Raw genomic sequence first — 26,175 nt, forward strand, 5'->3', positions numbered from 1 at the left:
AACTGCCAAGCTTCTCACCAGCAAGCCCAAGAGGCTCAGTGGTTTAGACCACAGCACCACCCACTCCCACTATTATGAAGAGGGGAAGGTGGGAGGTTGCGGGGAAGTCAGTACAGTGCAGCTCCAATGGCAGAGAGCCAGTTGGATGCTTCCACCACTGTGTCCACACCAACTCCTGATCAGCATGCCCAAGAGGCTCAGTGGTTTAGACCACAGCACCACCCATGTCCCTGCATACACCCCTCATCTCATCTTAGCTATGAGCTGCCTGTGGAATGGGAAGCTAACAGAAGCTGTCCATGTACAGTAGTTTTCTTTTGTTTGCTTGGATCATTACTGTACCACCCCCCACCCTCTCCTTCTGCTGCACCACTGATGTGCAAGGGAACATCTCCTTGCCGACATTTCATTAAAAGTTGTTCTGTGATCAACAACACTGGCTCCATCTCATTATCTTATGAAATATTAGGATGTATGACTGGATGCAGCTGAAAGCCATTTCCCCTTCCGAATATGGCTCCAAGTGGCAATGAGGCAAATCCCATCTTGATGATCTTTGTCGGAACAATGTTCTCCGGCGAGGTAATGTCAGAAGCAGTATGTTGCCTGCTAGATCTACTCCATGAATCACCAAAATAGGTACGGCGTAGCATATGGATATATCATTTCCCGGAGGAATGTACCTGGTAGAGCTGAATGCAAATTAAATTCCGCCTTGCTGCTTCAGGTATACAGCCAGCATAGGGACTGTGCTAGACCGCAGGTTTTGCAAGGAGGAGATCCCAGCTCAGTCACAGGGAATCTCCAGTGAAAAGGCACCCAGGAAGCAAAGCTGGTGAACACCTCTGCCTAAGACCTTATACTGATTCAGACAATTGGTCTATTTAGTCCAGGATTGTCTAGTGAAGGAATAAGGAACCTTAGACCCAGGGGCAAATGTGGTCCTCCAATTCTCAAGACTCTCCCCAGACCACACTCCTGGCCAGGCTAAGCAGAAAACTGGTCAATGGCATGTATTTACAACACCACTGAGTAGCCAGAAGGGAAAGTGCTTGAACCTCCTACCCATGATGTCGCCCAGTCTGTTATGAACTTTCCCCTTCCCATCAGCCAAGTAGGATCTCTGTGTCTTGAGCACCTACATGAGAGTCAACATTTCATGGGAGGGAGAAGAAAGCCGTACCTTGAAGTTAATGCTCTGACCAGGATGTAGAATGTACAGAGAGTAATGGCAGCTTTCTGCTGAAACTGGGGGACTGGAGGGCAAGCAAGATTGTTCATGAAGTGGGAGAGGTGGTCCACACATCTCATCTGGTCCTTGAAGTCTACATGATCAGAGGACCTCTTCAACCTTCTCTGGTCTCCTGAATAATTGAGACAATAATGTAACCAAAAACAAGCTTCGCATAGGTGTATTGCTGCTTTCAGTGTGGTGAGAGCTTGAGAGAAAAGAAAATATCCGAAGCTTTTTCTATGGTTACTTCCAGAACTTTTCAGTCATGCACTACGCTACTGAACCAGAACATGGGCAGATGTTAAGCAGATGTGCTCCCAGAAGATTCATATATTTGGGAGGGAGCACCAGGAAAGGAGCACAGTGGAACTGTCACAATCACCTTGATCAGGGGATAATTACCCTCAAACAAAGATGTTGATGTCAGGGAGAGGTGCATGAACATTTGTAGGATCACTGTGGTATCGTAAAGCATTTAAGCAACAGGAGGTGACAGGTGCTAACATTTCTGGATGATTATAACATGCCTCAGGTAGTAGTGTAAAATATCTTGACAAGAGATTCAGTTTGAGATTTTCCAAACCCTTTTATGTCTGTCAGCCTCTAGTGATTTCAATCAGCAGAGAATGGACTGTTTGGTGTGGTTTACAAAAGACTTTGGTTCTTGCGAGCAGAGAGATGGAACAGCTGTCAATCAGAACGCCTAGGTCTTCTGTGAAGTATCAATCAATAGTACAGTTTGGGCTTCATTTTGTTCTGCCCAGTAGGAATGTAAGTTGCAACTTACAAACCCCCTTGGTACCCTGTTTGGCCATCCTTATTGTTCCTCCAGACCAACACAAATGAATCTTTGCTCATTATTCCCATAAGCATTGGGACACAGATTGCAACGGTTCTGAGATGCAGGGAACCACTTCTTGGGTTTTTCCACACTACAGGCAAAGTTGTTTACAGGCATCCTCTCAAGCAATGGAATCCTGGGAGTTGTAGCTGTGAGAGGGGGTTGGTAGGGTTTCTTAAACAGGCTCGGCACATCATCAAAATACAGTTTCCAGGATTCTTTGAGAACATAAGAAGAGCCTGCTGGATTAGGCCAGTGATTTACCTAGTCTGTCATCCTGTTCTCACAGTGGACAACCAGATGCCTGAGCCCTCCAGCAGGACACAAGCCCAATGGCACTCTCCCTTCCTCTGGTTTCCAGCAACTGGCATTCAGAAGCATTACTGCTTCTGACCACCATGAAAGTTAAAGTATACGAAACAGGTTTATGTTTATAGTATACAGTAGATACATTTGCAGGATCTTGTTTCCTGGGGAATCTTTTTCAGCAGTAGGTCCACCCACCAACTCTTGAGTTAACCAGTGGAGCCCCCTTGCACCCTGTGGTGTAATGGAATAGTAGCAAGGAGGTGCACAACTCTAGAACATTTTCCACACAGGATTAATGATGCCATATCCATGGAAATGTAAAGAGAAAGAAGGTTCTTTTTATCATTTGTGGTGGTCTTGTAGTAAGGTTAAGGCTTACTGGGACATGATATATAATGAAATGCAAAGGATGTTTAAAATAACGTTTGTAAAAACAAAAACAAAACCCATAAGCCTTTCTTCTGGGAATTACAGGGATTCTGGGAACTACCAAAATTGTGTAGAAATTTATTCATGTACATGACTGCAGCGGCAAGATTGTTACTTTCCCAAAAATGGAAAGAAGAAGAAGTCCCAGCAAAGGAAGAATGGATACAAAAACTTATGGAATATGCAGAAATGGCAAATTTACCAGAAGAATAAGAAATCAAGATAACAAACTTTTTATAAAAGGATGGAAACAGTTTACTGAATATTTACACATAAATTGTACACAGATAAAAACACTGGCAGGATTATTGTAATAACCTGCAGCTATATAAGAGTATATATAAAAAGAAGATAAATAAATGAGTAAGTTAAGTTAATTTGGATATGCAGAAGATATTAAAAATAAATTTAAGGGACCACAGAAAGAGGGGGAAGGAAGTCAAGTTTTAAAATGTCAACATGAATGTAAAATCAGTGAAATGTATATATCTGAAAAGCATAAATAAAGTTTAAATAGATGATGCCATATCCTGGAGCAGAATTTCTCAGCATTGTTAGTTGGAGGGGTTAGAGGACAGGCCTGGTCCAGCATATGATCTCCTTTCCCTAAATCTGTTTATTTCCAGCTTACAAGTTTTTAATATCAATCAGACAGCTGTTGGCTGATCAGGGATCTGAAGCCAAGTCTCCCTAGCCAACGTCCAACCATTGCACCAGCCTTTGACTGCCAGCTATTCTATGATTGTCATCTGATCCTAATAAATGTGGGTTTTATGCTATGTAGGCCTACTGTTGTTCTTTGGGGAATATATGTGGAGCAACACAGCTGGCATTTCTATATGGTAGGGGCTCCTAACATGATGCTCTCCAGATGTTGCTAGACTACAACTCCCATCATTCCTTACCAGTAGCCGTGCTGGCTGGGGCTGATGGGAGTTGGAATCAAACAACACCTTGAGGACACCACTCTGGCTAGTCCTGCTATAGGAACTGTCATGGTGAGCTCTTGCAATTCGAAATGAACCACTACAGCACAGCTTGTACCCACTATAGGATCTACTATTTTATATAATGTATTTTTATTTTTTAAAAGTGTATTTTTTCCATGTGACAAATGTATCACCAAAAAATGGGGTTGGCGAGGGGCAAATTTTAAAACAGTGAAAGTCATCAAAGTGCAATGCCAAGTTGTTTAAACACCCCATTATTGGGCTTGTGCTAATTTAATTGCAAAATGGAGAAAACAAACAACCGATGAAAAAAGCATTAGCAAATTGCCTTTGACCGTGTGCGCAGATGCTCAGGCATTCAGATTAAATGAGAATTGCAATTAACAAGAGTGGATTTGATAACTGACGGCTCAATTTGAAGTGCCTCTCAAAATCCTTTAGTGTACACACACACACACAGAGAGAGAGAGAGAGAGAGAGAGAGAGAGAGAGAGAGAGAGAGAGAGATCTTCATGCCTTTCAATCCTGCTATGTTTTTTGATGGAATATATGCATTGCCCTTTCTAACTTGCATCAAGAAGTCTCAAGCCTTGAGAAAGCCTTTATATACAAAGCACAGGAGAATCTGCTTTGTATACAGAAGACTCAATCCCCAGCGTCTCCATGTAGGGCTAAGAAGGTCCTTTGAATCCTAGAGAACTTCTGCCAGTCGATGAAGGCGAAACTGAGCCAGATGGACCAATGGTCTGACTCTATAGAAGTGTTCTTCCTATGTGTTGTGTAACTGTCCAGGGGGTAAGAGCTGCAACACAGGGCCGGTTCTACCGTTAGGCAGACTGAAGTGTCTGTCTCAGGCAGCTGAATTTGGGTGCCATGAATGGGCAACAAATTATTGGTTTTATAGATTACTATTGTTGAGGTAGGAATTCCATCTCCAGATGCCAAAATAACTTGGCTAACCTTGAGTCTCATGCACCCAGGGCTGGTCCAAGATATTTTGCTAAATGAGACCAAGAAGCAGAAGGGGCCTACATTCAAATCCTAGCACCTCACCTTTAAGACTTAGGCCAGCTCTGCAAAACATGTAAACCACCAAGCCAAATGAATCCTATCAGCTATGTATGACTGCTTGCCCAGGGTCTCAGTAAACTTCCTGGTTTTGCTAAGGATTGCAATAAATTGAGGGAGGGTGAGAGGAGCTGTAAAGCACAGAAGAGGACATACTATATGGTTGGTAACATTCAGTAAATTAGATTGCAGTTGGATTGGCCTAGGTCCGTCAATGCAGGCTTCTACGCAATAAACATTGGCACGAGTCACTGCCCTTCTAGAAGCAGGAATGGTGGGGTATGGGAGAAAATTGCCCCAGACCTGCCCTGGAATTTCTGCAAACCCCCCTGCCATTGGTTTCATCACTGCACTATATCTAGCTATAGATCTTATATCTAGCTACATAATAATGTATGGAAGTGTAACTAATTATACTTAGTGTACTAAGTGTACTAGAAGGGACACGGGTGGTGCTGTGGGTTAAATCACAGAGCCTTGGGCTTGCTGATCCGAAGGTCGGCGGTTCGAATCCCTGTGAAGGGGTGAGCTCCCTGTTGCCCAGTCCCAGCTCCTGCCCACCTAGCAGTTTGAAAGCACGTCAAAGTGCAAGTAGATAAATAGGTACCACTCTGGCGGGAAGGTAAACGGTGTTTCCATGCGCTGCTCTGGTTCGCCAGAAGCGGCTTAGTCATGCTGGCCACATGACTCAGAAGCCGTGCGCCGGCTCCCTCGGCCAGTAACGCGAGATGTGCGCTGCAACCCCAGAGTCGGACATGACTGGACCTAATGGTCAGGGGTCCCTTTATCTTTACTAAGTGTACTATATTAGTGTACTACGTATATTATATCTTTATTTTTTTACTTTTTTATTTGCGCTCTCTCCCCCCCTTTTTTCTTTATTTCCTATAATTGAAATCCTCTTAATATAATATTAATAAACTAAAAAAAATCACATATGGGGTCATAGTTCTAAACTAGTGTCCCATCTGCACTATATTCCGAAAGCAGTATAACAGCATTTTAAACAGTCCTGGGAGCTGTAGTCTGTTAAGGGTGCTGAGAATTGTTAGGAGGACCCCTATTCCTCCCACAGAGCTACGTTTCCTAGAGTTCACAGAGAAGAGGGGTTGACAATTAAAACACTCTGGGAATGGAAGTTCTGTTAAGGCCTTAGGGTTCACTGAACAACTCTCAGCACACTTAACAAACGGCAGTTCCCAGGATTGGGGAAGGCATGACTGTTTAAAGTATGGATGGGGCCAAGGAACCTGAAGCTACCATATGCAGCTGTCAAGGGAGGTACAGGTGCTTAGATAAAGAATTGAAGCCCTCCTGCTCTAACCTATGAATCAATGAAGAAAAGATTTGAGGGAGCCTTTCCGAAACAGCAGCTAAAGGCATTTGTGCAGGGTGTGAGCCTATCTATCATCGTGTCGATTGATAACACAAACAGAACAATCTCAGTTTTTCATGCTTTCTTCAGATACTTTCTTCGTGCACAAAGCATGAATCCACAAAGCTAAAGTGTGTCTGGTTGGTTTTAGGTGTGTGTGTGTGTGTGTGTGTTTATAGTAGGAGAGTGCAACAACCCTGAGATTTGTCTTGGACCCTGACTGAATATTTCAGAAAACAGCCTGTCTCAATCTGATGTGTTTCATTGGCTGTCCAGTTTGGCTCATGTTTCATTCAAATCTATGTCATTCCCTTCTCCCTTCTGAACTACTGGGAAATTGTATATATATATGTTTATATTTATATAACCTCTCCCCTCATTTTGATAGAAAGCCCCTCCATAGCAGATACAAGCCTCCCAAGTTGGAGTTCTAAAGGCTTCCCCACTAGGCAGTTTTAAATTTTATTGTCAATAATTTCTTCTTTTTTCTATTTTGGGGTAGAAGCGGATGGAATTTTCAGGCAAGGTTTCCTCTTCTGAGGACATGAATTGTACCAAAATTCAGGATAGCTGGAGTGTTATATTTCCCCTGAAAAGGCAAGTGTTTCAGTTTTAGTGTGGGCTTTTTAAAAAAAGAAAAGAAAAAGAAAAGATGACTTAATCTACCCTAATATTTTGTGGGCAAATTGGTCTGAAAATTGCAGACATGAGAGGGCTGCCCATAGGTAAGAAACCTGGCAAATTTCAGGCAAATACACTCAAGGCTTTTGTTCTAGACACCTTTAAGACTGTTTGGGGGGGGGGGAGTAAGGATACCTATCGTGGATTTACTTCCCAAATAAAATGGCTACCTCTGAATACAAGTGGTGCGTGAAATGTCTAGACCAGCACTTATTGCCAAGTCAATGTGCTAAGGACAAAGAGTAATTCATGACTGCAGAGGTTCAAGGGGCATGAATTATTATTGATTAACTAAAGGATGATCCCAAAAGAAGCCCTGCTTGGCTGTGAGAACAGCCTCTCAGAGGGAGCACCTAAATATCCTAGGTTTGCCATATTTTCAAAAAAAAAGTTGAGCTTTTTTTTGGGCAAAATCTAAATAAAAAAAAGAGGGGGAAAAGAAGTTTTGAGCTATTTTTAAGGAAACAGCTCACATGCTGTTTACAAGGGCTAAATTCCGGCTATGGCTGGGACATTCTGGACATATGGCAGCCCTAAGATATCCCAAGAACAGTGATTCTTAGGCCAACCTTTGCCCAATGTAACCTTTGGATGACATCAACTTTGCAGATCATTTCCAGTCCCACGTTTCTATTCTTACGCATGCAAAAAGAAACACATTATAAGATGCTCACTCTAATGTGTTCTGTTGTATTTCTCTGCTGCCTGTAAAAAAAACCCCATATTTTAGAAGCACTCAGAAAAGCAAAATACACAAGGGGGAAATTGCTCAAGAAGATTTCACTCTATTACTTTGGCTTCATCACAACATGACACACCTTTGATAACAGACAAATTGGTAAGAGAATTGAATAGAGAAATATCCCTCCTGTGGCTTGGTGAAGGCTTGCTGTTTTTTAAAAAACAAAACCCCTCAATAAAAATAGCAGCACCAACACCAATGGGATTCATTACCATAGTTGTCAGCCCCTGGTGGCCAAAGTGGCCCAGACAGCTACATCCCTTGGTTATTAGGGGTTAAAGCTTTCTCCTTCGTGCATCGTGTCTCTGACCTAGAGCTCAACTTACTTTGACAAGTACATGCATACAGTACCAACGTAATGCAAAATCATATGTAGACTGTCACTTTCATGGTTGCATCGCTTTATGATGGGTAATAAGCAGGGATATGCTAGTAAAGAAAGATACAGATTGCTAAAGAGAAAAACATGTTATGGCACAGAGCTGTTGCCCTGGCAAGTAGAGTTAAAACATTGTTGTTGTTCAGTTGTTCAGTCATGTCCGACTCTTCGTGACCCCATGGACCAGAGCACACCAGGCACCCCTATCCTCCACTGCCTCGCACAGTTTGGCCACACTCATGCCAGTCGCTTTGAGAACACTGTCCAACCATCTCATCCTCTGTCGTCCCCTTCTCCTTGTGCCATCCATCTTTCCCAACATCAGGGTCTTTTCCAGGGAGTCTTCTCTTCTCATGAGGTGGCAAAAGTATTGGAGCCTCAACTTCAGGATCTGCCCTTCCAGTGAGCACTCAGGGCTGATTTCCTTCAGAATGGATAGGTCTGATCTTCTTGCAGTCCATGGGACTCTCAAGAGTCTCCTCCAGCACCATAATTCAAAAGCATCAATTCTTCGGCGATCAGTCTTCTTCATGTTCCTGCTCTCACTTACATACATTACTACTGGGAAAACCATAGTTTTAACTATACGGACCTTTGTCGGCAAGGTGATGTCTCTGCTTTTTAAGATGCTGTCTAAGTTTGTCATTGCTTTTCTCCCAAGAAGCAGGCGTCTTTTAATTTCGTGACTGCTGGCACCATCTGCAGTGATCATGGAGCCCAAGAAAGTAAAATCTCTCACTGCCTCCATTTCTTCCCCTTCTATTTGCCAGGAGGTGATGGGACCAGTGGCCATGATCTTAGTTTTTTTTTATGTTGAGCTTCAGGCATAATTTTGCCTAAATGGGAAATATTGTGGGGTCCTGCTTGCTGAAACATCCATGGGATGTAAAGGGAAGTAAAAGTACTTACAACGTAAAAATTCAATCCCAGCCACCTCCAGCCCAACACAAAGAGGTTTGGATGGCACCCTCAGCCGCAGAACCTATTTCTAAAGTCTTGGAGCATGGACAAAGTGTGCCTTTGTATATCCCATTTGTTCTCTGCTGGATAATCATGACCATCTTGTTTTTCTGTTTTGAAATCATTTTTGTTTCGTTTTACAAAATTACACACACACACACACATGGAAATGGAAAAAATATCCATATAAAGAGATTCCTCCAAATCTCAGGACTTCCTCCCTCCCCCTCCATAGAGTCCCATTTTCAACATTTATCACTGAATATTCTTCCATACTCCAATTTTTATATCAAACCATATTATCCATGGCAATTATTACACTACAAGTGAGATCAAAACCCTACTAATGTTTCCATTTGCTTACAGTGGTCTCCTAAATAGTTTATAAATCTTTCCCATTCTTTTATAAAGTTATTGTCCTCTTGATTTCTGAGTTTTCAAGTCAGTTTTACCATCTTGGCATAGTCCATCAGCTTGCTTTGCCACTTCTCTCTGGTAGGGACTTAGTCTTCTTTCCAACTCTGGGCAAGTAACATCCAGGCAGCTGTTGTTCCATGCATAAAAAGTCTTTTCTGTTCCTTTGGGATGCCGGTACCTATAATTCCTAATAAAAAGGCTTCTGGTTTCTTAACAAAGGTTATTTTAAGCATTTTCTTCATTTCATTATATATCATCTCCCAGAAAGCTTTTGTCGCCTTACAAGTCCACCACATATGAGACAAGGCATCTTCTTTTTCTTTACATTTCCAGCAGGTATTTGTACTTTTCCTAAATCATGACCATCTTGTAATCTGACTGCCTCCTAAAACTGTGACCTCCAGGCTGGCTTGAACTCAACATCAGGAATGAGTAAAAGGTGGAAACAATCCAAAGAGGAAACTTCACTTGGGGGCTCACGTGGATTAGCCTTTTACAAGTTTCCTCCAGCCATTTGGAAGGAGGAGCTGCTTATCCGTGAGAGGCTTCGGCTTGGCTGTGAGAACATTTAAATCAGGGATGGGGAACGTGGTGCCCTCTAGATGTTGTTGAACTTCCAGTGTCCACCAGCCCTAGCTAGCATGGCCAAAGATCAGCGACGATAGAAGCTGAAGTCCAACAACTTCTGGAGGGCCACAGGTTTCTCCATTCCTGATTTGGGATGCGGGTGGTGCTGTGGTCTAAACCATTGAGCCTCTTGGGTTTGCCAACCAGGTCGGCGGTTCGAATCCCTGGGCGGGTTGAGCTCCTGTTGCTCTGTCCCAGCTTCTGCCAACCTAGCAGTTCGAAAGCACACCAGTGCAAGCTGATAAATAGGTACCAATGCAGCTGGAAGGTAAATGGCATTTCCGTGCACTCTGGTTTCCATCATGGTGTTCTGTTGCACCAGAAGCAGTTTAGTCATGCTGGCCACATGACCCAGAAAGCTGTCTGTGGGTAAACGCCATCTCCCTCAGCTTGAAAGTGAGATGAGTGCCGCAACCCCTTAGTCGCCTTTGACTGGACTTAACCATCCAGGGGTCCTTTACCTTTATCTTTTCTACCATCCCTGATTTAAATAACCCAATCCCATGAGCACTGGCTGATCACATTGATCTTTCCAGATTTTCTCCATCACATGAGAGTCTGCAGTTTACCTTGACAATTTTTTAATAACGTTCAAAAGCATCATTCAAAAATATTTTTGGCCAGGAGAGATGTCCTCATGCTGTTTTAAGACTGGCATCTTCAATCAGACTTCCTATTTTATTCCAAATTAGTGCTTTCATATTTTGGGAAGGAAATAAAAGAACAGCAAGCTGGAATTAAATACTTGGGCATTTTAGTAAGCCAAAGTATCTGTTTCTTCCATTACGGACCTACATTGAGTTATCCTAAATTAAATTTCCAAAGGGATATGTTTTCAGATATTACATACCTCATGGTTGACAGGGACACTATGTAATTAGCTATTTATATGCAAGGAATACAAGAGATAATTAGAAACATGGATTATGGGAAAAGGCAGTCACGCTGACAGAGGGCAACAGAAGCCAACATATTAACTCAAATTTGTATATACGCTCATATGGTTTATCATGTGTCATTTGCCTTGTATTACATTAATACTTCATTTAATATGGTGCTAAAGCATCAGATTGTAATCTGCTAATTTATAAATTAAGCATGTATCCTTCTAAATACAGCAGCTATTGGCCTGGCAAATCAGTTAAGCCTCCTGGAAAATGTTAAATTAAGTTACATATGCTCTCAGGCTCTGGGGAGATGGTCTATGCATTTGTAATTACAACCACTGGTTCCATTCAAGTAGCCTGTGTTTCTTTTTCTTCTTTAACTTTTCATAGTTCGACAGGATTGCTTGGTAAGCGCAGAACATTTGGTTGAGCAGGCAAAGGCTAAGCAAGGCTTGTCAGGGTCACGTTGATGAACTTCCTTACAATATCTCCATCAGGAAGAAGCATTTCTGCTGATAGCCATGCGATCAATCCTATTCTATAAAGGTAGGGAGGCTCTCCTGATGTTGCTGAACACTCACCACCCCAGACCTTTCTGAGTGAGCTTGACAGGAGTTGCAGTTCAACAACATCTGGAGGGCCACAGCTTCGCCATCCTTGTATTAGAGAGGTTGCCTCAACTAAAGAACTATCTGTCAATCCAGAAAATGATATGCCGGGATTGGCCTTTGGCCTCAGCTGACTTGGGCTGGATCTACACTGACCTGTTTAACGTTATTCCCCTATTAGATTGATATTAAAGGTATTGTTCCAAAACAGCACAGGTCGTACTTGTTATTAAAATGTTTTTTTTACCTTGGTCTTTTTTCGTCAAATATAAGTAATACTCCGCCACACCTTTTTCCAAAATGCTGTTTCTTTCCTGCTGCTAGTCACTGGTTACTCTGCCCTCCGGTGTCACATTTTAATTCTCCCTCCCTCTGTGCCCTTTGTTATCTGCCCTCCTCCAATACCACTGGAGGGGTGTGTGTGTGTGTCAGAGTTTGAATTCAATACAAAAAGGGGGAAACACTACCTAGGGACATATGAGCAGAGTTTCACTGATATAGCAGCATAAAACGATTAAAAATTAAGCAATAAAAAAGACAACGTGATAACACGTTATGAACGTAAAAAGTAGAGTGTCATGTGTCCATCTACCTTATCAAAAGCTTTCCTTAACCCTTCCTTAACATTAAAAACCATGAGTGCAGATCTGCCCTTGGTTCTTGGGCAGACTGGTGCACCCATCTCGATGGGACCCTTGTAGACCAGAGCTCAGTCTACCAAAATTTCATTAGGATCAGAAGGGTGATGGTACAGGAGATGCCAAATGTTAGAATTTCTTATTTTGAGATGTTCCCTCTTCCATGTGCCTTTTAACACAACTGTTCCAAACAGGAAGCTGCTACTGGAATTGACCTTTTGTGATGGCGTGGGAGTCAGACTCTGATGCTGAACCTGAGGGATCCCAGCCTGCACAGGATTCCCCGCCTCCAGAACCAGCTGAGCCGGGGCCAGGGATTGAGCCTGAAGGATCCCCACCTGTGCTGGATCCCCAGGTGCAGGCATCAGCAGAGTCTGCTCTGGCTCCTGATGGGAGGGAGGACCCATTGCCTGCAGGTGCTCCACTCCCAGCCTCTTCAGAGGAAGCTGAGGCAGCCCCTGGGTCCAGTAACCCACCAGCCTCTCCTGAGCTACAGAGGCTCAGGGCAGAGAGGCGAAGGGAGTTAAGTGCCTACAGGAGGAGTGCTCGCCTCCAGGCCCGGAGGAGAGGCGAGTCTCCGGAGGATCGGGGCCGCCCTAAGCATAGGGCCAGATAAAAGCCAGCCAGACCCAGCCCAAGTTGCGTGAGCAACTTAGTTGCAAGCGTGTGCTCAACCTGCAACCTTGTGCCTGAACCTGCCTTGGACCTTGACCTGCTCCCTGCCTTGCTCCCCGCCGGACTGACCTCCTGTGGACCCCTAGACCCAGGACTGGACTTGGACCTCGCTTCATGGACAAACCCTTGGGGCCAGCACACCTTTACTTTATAGTTCCACATGCAGCTTATTTGGTGGTTGCATGTCTCCTGAGGCTCAGGGATGGCTCATAGCTCAGTGGTGGAGGTTTCCCCCTCCCCATTCAGAAGCTACCAGGTTCAATCCTTGGCATCCCTAGGTATGACTGGGAATGTTCCCTCCCTGAAATGCTTGAAAGCCACAGGAAGTGCAGATAGCAGTGAGCTAGCTGTAAGGCAGGCATAGGCAAACTTGGCCCTCCAGATATTTGGGGACTACAACTCCCATGATCCGTAGCTAACAGGACCAGTGGTCAGGGATGATGGGAATTGTAGTCCTAAAACTTCTGGAGGGCCGTGTTTGCCTATGCCCTGGTGTAAGGCAACTTCCTATTTGCCTAAGCGCTTCTTGCCACAAGGCTGGTATTGCCCAGAAATATGAAGTTGGGAATAATTCAAAATCAAGACAGAGCTGGCGCTGATTTTTTTTTTTAAGGGCTATGTGAGGAAAGCAGCCCAAGTTGTCTTGTCTGAGTTTGTCCACCTCTGACTTTAACGGCTCTGCAAAACTTGATGTATTTCCAAACAATGCAGGCATCAGCCACACACCTTTCATTACATCTCATGGTTCAGTTCCCTTTTGAGGTGCTGGAGAATCACCATTTCTTTCTTTCAATCCCAGAGCTGGAATGGTTGTTTTCAGCTGCTCTGCTTCAAAGAGGTGTTTCTGTCTCTTGGGGGGCTGCAGTCCATCCTATACCCATATGCATAGGAGGAAGTCACATCAAACTTGATAGGTTTTACTTCTAAATAGACAGGCATGCACAGGATTGCAGTGAAGAGCAGGTAGTCTGAGCCCACAATAAGCCTGTTGTATGTACAGAGGATAAATTTATAAGCAAGGGGACAATGTTCAGCGACTTAATTAATAGGCAATTCATCTCAACAAGGTTTAGCTGACAGATATTTTATGAGATGGTCATACTGGCATCAAGAAGATCACCTGATAAGGCTGAATGTTGCAGAATGTCAGCATTCCTTTGGGGGTTCTGCATTATATTCAATGAGGTTGTCCCATTCACTCAGGATTTCCACTTGTACAATGGAACATCCTCTCCTCCTCTTCATACACATTTCAAATTGGTTCAGGGGTTTCCTTCACCTCCCTCGAGCAGATTTCGGGATGCTTCCTCCTCCACTTCTAGAGGATCCTTTCTTACGATCTTGGAAGGAGCTGTTATAGTGTCGCCTGGCATGTGCAACTGAGCCAGGCATAGGAGCTGTTAATCACATTTACAACCCTTCCCAGGAACTCAGGGTGGGTCATATGTAGGGATGAATGGACCTATTAATGTCCAGACCATCCCATTTCTCAGAAGAGAGCACCAAGTTTGTTCCATTTATATAAAATTCTTGCAAAGTGGTCCAGGAGTTGTATACTGCCTCCCTCCTTCTATTCTGCATCCAGCAACCTACAGTTTGACTAGCTAGTACATAGAGCTCTTTGTCATTGCAGGCTTTGAATGCACATAGTGCATGTCCATCTGGGGACATCATCGAGTCCTGTACCCCCTAGGGGGACTTGTTTTTTGTGCCTTCGCTCTGTGGTAGCTGCTCAGGCTGTGGGAAGCTGGGTACCCCTGTTTTAGAATGGAATCAAGAAGGGCATGGACGCAGTACAAAATCCTTGGACTGCTTTGTAAAGACACCTGCCAGAGTGCAGATTCTGAAGTGCATCATCGACCTGCTCTAGTTCATGATCTTCTCAGATTAGATCAGGTGAGTCTGATTCAGAAACCATGTGGGGTGGGTTCCTCCTCCATTGCTGGTCATGTGCAGGCTATCCTATTTCTTTCTCTCGATCACTCTTTGAGAAAAGGTTTCTCTTAAACTTGACCCAAGCCACTTGTCATGTTTCATGTTTGGATGGGCCATTTGAGAGCAGAATTTCCTGATCCACTTCCTGCAATGGGCAGATATGTGTGGCCCTCCAGCTGTTCTGGGACTCCAACTCCCTTCAGCCCTAACCAGCGTGGCCAATAGGCAGGTATGGTAAAAACAACAAAGCCAGTGGACCTGATGGGATACCTGCTGAAATCTTCAAAGTGGGTGGAATTGAATTTACACAACAACTTCACAAGCTCATCAAAAAAATCTGGGAAAGAGAAGAGATCCCAGCAAACATTAGGGATGCCAAAATTATCAATCTTTTTTAAAAAGGTGACAGAACTGATTGCAGAAACTATTGAGGCATCTATTAGCTGCAGCCGGCAAAATTCTTGCAAGGATCTTAGCAAACCGTCTCTTAACAATATCTGAGGTGACCCTTCCTGAGTCCCAAAATGGTTTTTGGCCTTCTAGGTGGACAGTGGACATGATTTTCACCACTCGACAGCTTCAAGAAAAATGCAGAGAGCTAAGCCAACCCCTGTATATGGCATTTAATTGAGCTGATTAAGGCTGTCGACACTATAAATCATAATGCCCTGTGGACTATCCTTCTGAAAATTGGCTGCCCAGATAAATTTGTAAACATCATTTGGCTCCTCCATGATAATATGACAGCAACAATCACAGATAACAATGGCTCTCAAAGTGAACCATTCACAGTGGGATCTGGTGTTAAACAGGGTTGTGTTATTGCCCCAACTCTATTCATTATTTTCATTACCAGGATCCTACACTTTGTCGAAGGGAAACTCCACACCGGAATAGAAATCATATATCGAACAGATGGAAATCTCTTCAATCTGAGCAGGCTGAAAGCAAAGAGTAAGGTTACCATAACTTCCATCACAGAGCTTTAGTATGCTGATGGCAACATAGTGTGTGCACGCTCAGAGAATGACCTCCAATCCATCCAAAATATTTTTGCAGAAGCTTATGAAAAGCTTGGGCTGTCACTCAACATCCAAAAACCAAAGTGCTGCACCAACAAGTACAAAATAACCCCTCTGCAGCACCACAAATCCAACTCAGTGGTGTAACATTGGAAAATGTTGATCACTTCTACTACCTAGGCAGTTATCTTTACACAAAGGCCAGCATTGATGCCAAAATCCAGCACCGCCTGAGCTCTGCAAATGCAGCTTTCTCCCAATTGAAGTGCAGAGTGTTTGAGGACCTGGACATTCGTAGAGAAACAAAAATGCTTGTTTACAAAGCTATTGTACTACCAATATTACTATATGCTTGTGAAACATGGACCACTTATAAACACCATCTCCAACTCCTCAAAAGATTCCATCAATGGTGTCTCCGAAAAATTTTACCCATCACTTGGGAAGACAGGCGAACTAATATAAGTGTACTGGAAGAAGCAAAGATCACCAGTGTTGAATAAATAATTCTTCAACATCAACTTCGTTGGACTGGTCATGTTGCACGGATGCCCGATAATAGTCTTCCAAAGCAACTACTGTATTCCGAACTTAAAAATCGAAAGCATAATGCTGGTGGTCAACAAAAGAGATTTAAAGACTATCTCAAGGCAAATCTTAAAAAAATGTAGTATAAACACTGACAACTGGAAAACACTGGCCTGCAAGCGCTCCAGTTGGAGAACAGCCTTTACCAAAGGTGTCATGGGCTTTGAAGACACTCAAACTCAGGATGCAAGGGAGAAACATGCTAGGAGGAAGCCATGCTTGGAAATCCACACTGTGATCAACTCCTGCCCAGAAACCAATGTCCCCACTGTGGAAGGAAGTGTGGGTCCAGAATTGGCCTCCACAGTCACTTACGGTAAAAGGTAAAGGTAAAGGACCCCTGACAGTTAAGTCTAGTCGCAAACGACTCTGGGGTTGTGGTGCTCATCTCACTTTACAGGCCGAGGGAGCCAATGTTTGTCTGCAGTTTTTCTGGGTCATGTGGCCAGCATAACTAAAATGCTTCTGGCGAAACCAGAGCAGTGCACAGAAATGCCGTTTACCTTCCCGCCAGGTTCATTAAAACCGTGTCTATGGAAGACAATCTTACTCAGTTTTGAGTGATCGCCAAAGAAGAAGAAGAATGGTAGCAGCTGTAGTTCAGCAACCTCTGAAGGACCACAGGTTCTCTATCTCTATTGTTGATAAAGAACAATGACCCACTGCAATCAAAGGTAAACTCTTCACCACCACTCCTTGATTTGAGTTGAGTAAATGCTTAATTCTCACATGGCAACAATTGGGAAGACTTTTAAAAATTGATTAATTTACCCAAACAGAGCTTGACGTCCTAAGCATCTTCATTCAGAAGTAGGTCCTTCTGTGTTCAATAGGGCTTACTCTGTAACAAGTTTGCTCAGGGCTGCAGTTTAACTCTGGAGTAGGTCTATTAAACTTACAGCTTTGGAAACACAACTTCCATATTCCTAGAAATCATGTGTGTGATGGTATTATAGAACTATTCATTACTTTATATAACAGGGGAAATGTATTGTTATAAAGTGCATTTCTAGATTATAATCAGTGCATCATTAATCTTAATATCAGTAAATTACAGTCATGCTAGTACAATTTACTCCCAATGAAGTAGTGCCCTGTGATTTATTCAACCATTATTTCTTAGTTTCTCCATAATAGCTAGAGCTACCCAATACTTGTCTTCATGGCCCAGACTAATTATCCTTAAACATCCATTTCAGGAGTTTGCACTCTCTTCAGAATCAGCTCTGTTTTAAGCTTGGGGTAGAAAAATATCTTGCCATTTCCATTTTGAGACAGGATTTCCAGATGGGACCCTATGGCTATACACCTTTAAGGGCAGAAGGAAAAATGGAGAGAGAAAAGGTTTGAGTGCTATTATTAATTTATTGCAGCTGTTTTCAAATTGTGTTCTGGGAGCTTCTTCATAGCCCATTAAAGATTCCTTGCTAAGTATGATTGAAAGACGCTGGCAAACTACAGTCATCGAGAGGAATTTGCTACTGTGCCATTACATTCTTGAAAATGTGGGGCTATACCACTTTGGAGATGTTTTGCAGAATGAAAGAAAGGGTGCTCACAAAACATCCCCTTGGCCACTTGAAAGCAAAGTAAGCACAACCTTGCACCCTTTCCTCTCCTGGGACCCCTGGCCATTAGGTCCAGTCGTGAATGACTCTGGGGTTGCAGCGCTCATCTCGCTTTACTGGCCGAGGGAGCCGGCGTACAGTTTCCAGGTCATGTGGCCAGCATGACTAAGCCACTTCTGGCGAGCCAGAGCAGCACAAGGAAACACCATTTACCTTCCCGCCAGAGCAGTACCTATTTATCTACTTGCACTTTGGCATGCCTTCGAACTGCTAGGTTAGCAGAAGCAGGGACCGAGCAACGGGAACTCACCCCGTTGTGGGGATTCCAACCGCCGACCTTCAGATCGGCAAGCCCTGAGCTCTGTGGTTTAACCCACAGCTCCACCCGTGTCCCTCTCCTGGGTCATAAACAAATGCAATTTCTTTTCTCATGGAGAAAGGTGGAGATGGAAAATAGTCTGGGGAAAATGCAGAAGAATTACCAGCACTTCACTATCATCATTTTAATTTGTATACTGTCTTTCTATCTTACAATACTCAAGGTGGTTTACAAGCTGAAGAAGAAGAGTTTGGATTTGATATCCCGCTTTATCACTACCCGAAGGAGTCTCAAAGCGGCTAACATTCTCCTTTCCCTTCCTCCCCCACAACAAACACTCTGTGAGGTGAGTGGGGCTGAGAGACTTCAGAGAACTGTGACTAGCCCAAGGTCACCCAGCAGCTGCATGTGGAGGAGCGGGGAAGCGAACCCGGTTCACCATATTATGAGTTTACCACTCTTAACCACTACACCACACTGGCTGTCAACAAAAAAAGTACATCTTATAACAATCTAATGCAATGCTAAAGTGTGATAATAAAACATACATAACTTTAAAATAAGCAACCTACATCAAAAAAGTAACATGCAACAATCATTAAATAGTATAAAATAATAATATCAGCATATAAAAGTTAAACAAATTCACTCTTAACAGTTATAATAAATAATTTATAAACTAGAATCAATAAAACAACGGCAAGCCACATTACATCAAATAATACAATACAAATTGGGAAGCAGAGACTAGAGGGTGGCGAAAGGCAGGTGGAAGGAAGCCTTGCCTGATGAAGTCTCTCGCCTCACAGTTCTTCTTCCAGGACCAGCTCTCTTATGAGGACTCCTAGGGACTGAGTCGGGGGCGAGGCAGGTGATTGTCTGATGGGTGCTAATGCCTAAGGAGGCAGCTGGTAATATCTCAGCTTGAAGGAAAAGAATGGATGCAAATCAGGGATGGAGAACATTTTTTTCAGATGAGGGTAAGATGAAGACCTGGCTTATCCTCTGAAGGAGAAATAGGTGGCCAGAAGCAGAAAGGGCAGGGCCAAACAAACAAACAAACAAAGAAAACAACAACTACGGTAATTTGTTTGTGTTCGGAGACATGAGAGAGAGGATAGTTGGCAGAAGGCCCCTTAGAGAGGCACGGCCTCTCTGTGTCTGCCTTGCAGAAGTGGCTGCTGTCTGCCTCCACTTATAGTGTCATAGAATTGTAGAATTGGAAGGGGCCAGGTGGGTCATCTAGTCCAACCCCCTGCAATGCAGGAGTCTTTTGCAGAACATGGAGCTCAAACCCACATCCCTGGGAATAAATGCCTCGTGCTCTACCGAATGAGCTATTTTGGCTCGGCTCTGCCTGTATATTTGTAAATAAAGCAAATGCCACAGTGACACATTAAGGCTCCCCAATTCTCTCATCCAAAGAAAATAAGCCTGGTAGTGCTGGCCCCTAAATTTCTGTTTGCTCCAGGAATAGGGGTGCGCACAGCAATAACACACACATTCACACACACACACACACACACAAGTGACAAGGGCAGGGCTTTGAGACTCGGGAAGTATTTGCTGCAGAAGCCAAATTCCCAGATTAGTAAACCAAGCAGGCTAACCAATGACATGCTGATTAACTATGCAGCTAAACTATACAGTAAATCACTGAAATTGTAACACAGATGGGGAAGGAGGAATCATTAAATTGCTTAATAACATGCAAAAAATAAATAAAGGGAAAGGGGGAGCAATGCTCATCCAAGAGGGAAATATTTTACCACTTTAAAAAGTCTTCTGTTCCTCCCTCTAACACTTCTCACAGTTATGGGAAATAAAAAGCATCCCATCTGTTGGGCCAAATTCCCAGCCAGCCATCTTTTTCCAAAAAAGAAAGAATATTTCAAATAGGAGCTATTTATGCATTGAAATGGAACTTGAAAAGGTGTATAGAGCCATAGGGACATATTACATGCATCACACACTATCTTGAAAATGAACTGTTGTGGAATTAGCACCCATATGAAATGTCGGATATTCAAGTGGCTCGTGCACAAGTTTGCATTGCTCATTCCTGTTAAATTTACATTGCTGTTGGGTGTGTGCCAGCATTTCCTGCCATCGGCAAGCAAAGGTACCCTATCCCATTAGCATCTTCAAAAGTGATTGATGCAGGTGTCTGAAGGCATAAAATGCAGAAACCGTCACTATATCGGGTTCTACCTTGAGTAAGAGCACCTGTTGTGATCGGGACCTGGCAAGACACATCCCTTCCTGTGGGGGTGGGGCCGGCAGCCGGCCTTAGCAGCTATAGGGCTAGAGGTGTAGCTGGGCAAAGTGAGATGTAGTGATTTGTGATGGACAGCTCAGCGTCCTATATATTCCTCTGCACGCAGGGTGATCGTTCTCTTGGCTTCGGCTTCTGGTCACCCATCCCGCCGCCCCCTCTTTTTCTTAGGCCTCTGCGCTTGACCTTGCAACTGCCTGTCATGGGGTCGTCTGCTTTTGGGGCAGAGGCCCAGTAGGAATTTTTCCATCTGGCTGATTGACTGTTGCCATTTGGTTTTCGCCTACTGCAGTAGCAACTTGTCACAACTTGTAAGGTTGGCAGTTAGGCATTGGTTCCTGTGTGGATTGCTGGTTTGGGCGGTACCCATCCAGAATCATGATGATACTGGGAATTCCGTTAAAGGAATCCAGCGACTCTTATGCTTTGTCCGAGCCCCCGGTAGGGGTTAGGGCCGTAGCCGAGTCCCCGGGACCTCTGGGGAGAGGGTAGCGTTGTATCCCCCGCTCCTTAACTCTCCTCAGTTGCAATTTCCCAATCGCTGGTTTTAGGCCAGCCTCTGTCCCGGTAGGACAGTAGTCTGAACCAATGCCTACGCAACCACTCACCGAATTTGTATTTAAATAAAGTTGTGGCCTAAATTATTGCCAAAAACCCAAACAAAAATATGTCTCCTGTGTCAATTCATTGGGGGGTGACTTGAGGTCCTCGATACGCAAAGGGTCTGGTTAGTGTCTGGATGCCTGACCTCCTGTAAACTCTCATAGTCTCCAATTGCCACGGAAATGCCTGAACCTTCACAAAACCCTTAAGCAATCACAGCTTCTCGCTTTGCCATGCAGAGTCCCCAATTCTCAATTGCCTCTCCCCTCCTCAAAACCCCCCCCTCAAATTTCTCTCCACCTGTTCATTGGCTCCTAGCAGTTAGAGCCAGTGTGGTGTAGTGGTTAAGAGCGGTAGACTTGTAATCTGGGGAACCGGGTTCGCGTCTCCGCTCCTCCACATGCAGCTGTTGGGTGACCTTGGGCTAGTCACACTTCTTTGAAGTCTCTCAGCCCCACTCACCTCACAGAGTGTTTGTTGTGGGGGAGGAAAGGAAAGGAGAATGTTAACCGCTTTGAGACTCCTTCGGGTAGTGAAAAACGGGATATCAAATCCAAACTCCTCCTCCTCCTCCTCCTCCTCCTCCTCCTCTTCTTCTTCTTCTTCTCCTCCTCCTCCTCCTCCTGCTCCTCCTCCTCCTCCTCCTCTGAAAGGGCCTGAGGTCTTACAGTTACATTACAGGGAGGCTATCTTACAACAGGGGTGATTAAAAAAAAATTCAAAGGTAAATTGGCATTTTAATTCAAAACTTTGAAGTGTTAATGAAAATAAATCTGAGAGATTGTAAAACTGAAGTTCAGCAATCAAAACTAAGCTTAGGGGAAGGGGGCTTGAAAATATCTCCCCTAAATTCAATTCAGCTTTGCCTTAGAGTTCCTTCAGATAACCTGTTTACTGAGCATTCATCCCCTCTTTTAGTGAGCATCTGTTCCGATTTGCTTCAGCTGAGGTTATCGGATTTCTCCCTAATAAATCTTTATCCTACACTTTGTAGGGCATTTCCCTGCCCCTTTCCTTACTGCAAATGCCTGTTTTAAAAAGTAGATTTGTTTGACAAGAGCAAACTTTAGTTGTGAAAAATCTCAATTTCTGGTAAATGATTGAATCCCTCCTGCAAAACAGTAACAGTCTGGAGCTAACCTAATAAAACCGTTTTTTGAGGGGTGGTGATACCAGAGCAATGCAATCTTTTATATCTAACAAAGCAGCTTACTTCTCCCCCCCCCCACAATTAATGCTGTCATCTAAATTTGGACTTGCTTTCCCACAAAATCCATCATTAATTCATTTGCCTCTGAGTCACGCAGTTTGTACAATCATATTCTCTTGAAGGCTAATTAATTTCCATACTCACAATAAGAACAGAAGAGTTTCCTCCATCACATAAGATCTTAGCGGGATGCTTTGCTCTAACCAAATTATTCTACCTACTGCAGGTGTAAAGAGTGACATTTGTCTAGTGCCTATTAATTTGGGGAGAGATCTTTTTCTGTTATTATTAGCAGATTAATGATGGGGCTTCAAAAGTAAAAAGTCTATTATGTATATTAAGTCCCTTTGTCTCCTCAAGGCCGAAGTAGAACTTTACATGCTGGATGCATGTAACTGTCTACCAACATTGTTTAAATGAAAAAGTAGTCAGGAGTGGATTTGAATTCACCTGGAGAAGCAGCAGTTGGAGTCCTTAACTCTTTCTCTACAGACAGATTTATTTTTTTGTAAGAACAAGGTAAGGTTGCTATCTTCAGGCTGTTTACCCATCCAGGAAAATGGGACGAGGAGACAGACAGAGATAGAAACACACACACAGTGAGAGAAAGAGATGGGCAAATCAATCTATTCCTGATCCATGCAACTTTTTTACATATGTTTACTCTCAGGTCTATTCCATCTTGCTTCTGCATTAATCTGCAATTCTGCCTCCCTACAAACCTCTCTTTTTTTAAGTTGTTGCCTCTCATCCTAACCTCATAGGGCTGTTGTGAAGATCAGTTGGGGAGGGGGAGAACTTGAATTCCTTAAAGAAAAAGGCAGGTTATAAATGCAACAAATAAATAAATACAATTCAAATGCATATTTTAAAATTATTATCTCGCAAAATATGCATTTCTAAACACATTTCCCCCCCTCAAAATATGCAATACTAAAATGTACTCTTTATACATTTTTAAAACCAAGAACTATGACACAGCAATAGGAAAAGGTGAATGCTGGGGTATAACCAAATCCTAACCTGCACATCAGTCCAGGAGTTTTGCATCCAGTCACTTCATAACTAAATGTACAAAGATGGGACTTCTCAAGCATCCCTAACAAGAGGTGCCGATAACCCTGGGGACGTTGTTGCATGTGTCTGCCATACAACATCAGCTTGCCTCAGCTTTATTGATTAATGGTGTTTCCCCTGCTGAACCTCGATCCCTTTCAAATTTGGCATGCCAAAATTTGTTATTTTGACATGATTAATCTGAAAGGCATCTGTTGCATCACCCTGTATTCTGAGAGAGAAGATTCTGTACCTGAAACACATGGTGTTGCCTAGGGCTGTGCCCACCTGATCTGAGACTTTGGATCAACTCCACCCCAGGCTGATCCAGGGCTGGCGCAATTCAGTTTGCAAATTCGGTGCACATCACAAGTAAACAGCCATGAGAAAATGGATCAACCCACATGCCAGGATCCCTAATCTGGGTCCTTCTCCAGTTTTTACTTCTAAAAGAAAACAATCCAGGAATTGTTGCTCCTTTGGAGTTTAGTCATGGCACCTGTCCTGTGGCCTCTTCTCCTATACAGAAGAAGGAGAAGAAGAAGAGGAGTTTGGATTTGATATCCTGCTTTATCACTATCCGAAGGAGTCTCAAAGCGGTTAACATTCTCCTTTCCCTTCCTCCCCCACAACTAACACTCAGTGAGGTGAGTGGGGCTGAGAGACTTCCGAGAAGTGTTACTAGCTCAAGCTCACTCAGCAGCTGCATGTGGAGGAGCAGAGATGTGAACCCGGTTCACCAGATTACGAGTCTACCGCTCTTAACCACTACACCACACTGGCTCTCCACATACGACCATGGGAAGAAGCATTCTATCAAGTCAGACCATTAGACCATATGAACCCAGTGTCATAGCGTGGGTTACCAGCAACCAGGGCCACACAGAGGGGTGAGGTGGGGAAGGAGGGAAATGGACAGAGTATGTGTGCACATTCAACTGCCTAATGGTGTCTGTGTCACCCAGGAGATCACAGCCACAGAGAAAATAAAAGAAGAGTTGTTCTGTTGTCTGGAGAGGTCACTTCCTGGTTTGCATGGAGAAGCCGTTTCAACGGAGCCCAGCGATGGAAGCATGCAGCTATATTGAGGCAGCCCTGGGTGTTGAAATTTTGCAACCACTAACAATTTTGCACCCGGGGCAACTACCCCGGTGCCCACACCCCCATGCTACACCACTGCAGGAAGCTTGCTAACATTAAGAATATTGAAAATCTTTTTTTGAAAAGGAATCGAAATGCAAATTTTAGGATTTCTGTTTTAGGATTAGACATGGCACCTTGTTGTTTTCACTATCGTGCTATCAGAAACAGGGTGATGGCAAGTGCTAGGGCTAGAGGTGAGGGACTGCCTCTTAAAACCCATCTGCATCCACAGCATTCCTTTGCTTTGAATGTTCAAGTCTCTTTCGCCAAGCCGCTTGCTTATTAAACAGTGTTGCAGAGAGCAGAACTCAGGGGCACACCGCCGAACCCTCTCTTGCAAATGGAGCTTCCTGCTGTTTTACCACCCCCGTGGTTAGCGTATTTCCCCCCTCCCTCTATTATGCTCCTCTGGATATTGAATTAAATGTCAGATATAATTTGGCGTGAAAACATGAAGGCTGCAGCTGCCCTCGGAGCAAAGCTGACAGATGCTTGATACATCATCTCAATAGGGAGCTATAGACAGACAAATTGCTGTTCAATATATCACCACAAATGGTTACATGCATAACTTTTTTTTTTTTAATGGAAGGCTTTGGAATTTTAATATGCTATCATGTAAGCAAAAAGGACCCTTTTGCGCAATTAGTTAAAAACAAGCTCTGGAACTTTCCCAATCACATTTCATTGGTTCCATTAAGAGAGAGAGAGAGAGAGAGAGAGAGAGAGAGAGAGAGAGAGAAGAAAGGGAAGATTCTAAACCCATATCTGGTTCAGGCAATAAATGTAAAGTCTGTGAATTGGTATTGCTAAGGGTGAGCTCATACCCCAATGAAATCAACTGGGCCACATCAGTGTACATTTGAAGGCATGAGACTCTGACCTTCCAACTGTCCCTATTTTCCAGGGACAGTCCTGGATTTACAGAAACTGTCCTGGTTTCTGATTTGATCCCGGAATGTCCCACTTTTCCTTAGTACACCCCTATTTTCACTTTATACCTGTGCTAAGAAAAGCTGTGCCTTTCAAATTGTTGCCGGTTGTGCCATAGTTAAAAGCAGTGGAACTGTGTCGGCAAAAGAATAGAATAAAGTTGGCAACCTTAGTTTCTGTGAAGGCGTTTAGAAATGCAGTAAAATATAAAGATTTTTGTGTGTAAATCTCTCCAAATGAAGGGGCATCAAAAAGCTAAGAGGGAGGCAAGCTTTGCCCGTTGACTCAGAGTGCGCAACCATATTGATGGAAACATTGACCTGGAAATATTCATACAAGGGGAAAGTGGGGAACGCAATCTTCCCACATTTCTAGTGAAGTCAATAACTGAGATTGAGCTAGTTCAGGGGAATGCAACTATGTGCAAGTAATAAATTTACGCAGTGAGCAGTGGCTAGTTCTGGACTTGGAATAAGGACACAGGTTCAGAGGTGGTGCTAGGTGCTCCGGCACCCAGAGCGGCATACACAGGGTGGGGCTAGCCGCGTGTGTCCCAGGGGGCTAGCCGCCCACCCACAACTCTCCCCTGACTCCCAAGCTGTCAATAAAAAGGGGAAAGGCCTCCAAGCCATTGGGGGAAGGGGGGAGCTGTGCCACTTTGCCAGAGGCCTTCCCACTTGTTTTGATAGCTCAGGAGTCGGAG

The sequence above is a fragment of the Lacerta agilis genome, chromosome 2 (assembly GCF_009819535.1).
Source record: "Lacerta agilis isolate rLacAgi1 chromosome 2, rLacAgi1.pri, whole genome shotgun sequence".
NCBI lineage: Eukaryota > Metazoa > Chordata > Lepidosauria > Squamata > Lacertidae > Lacerta > Lacerta agilis.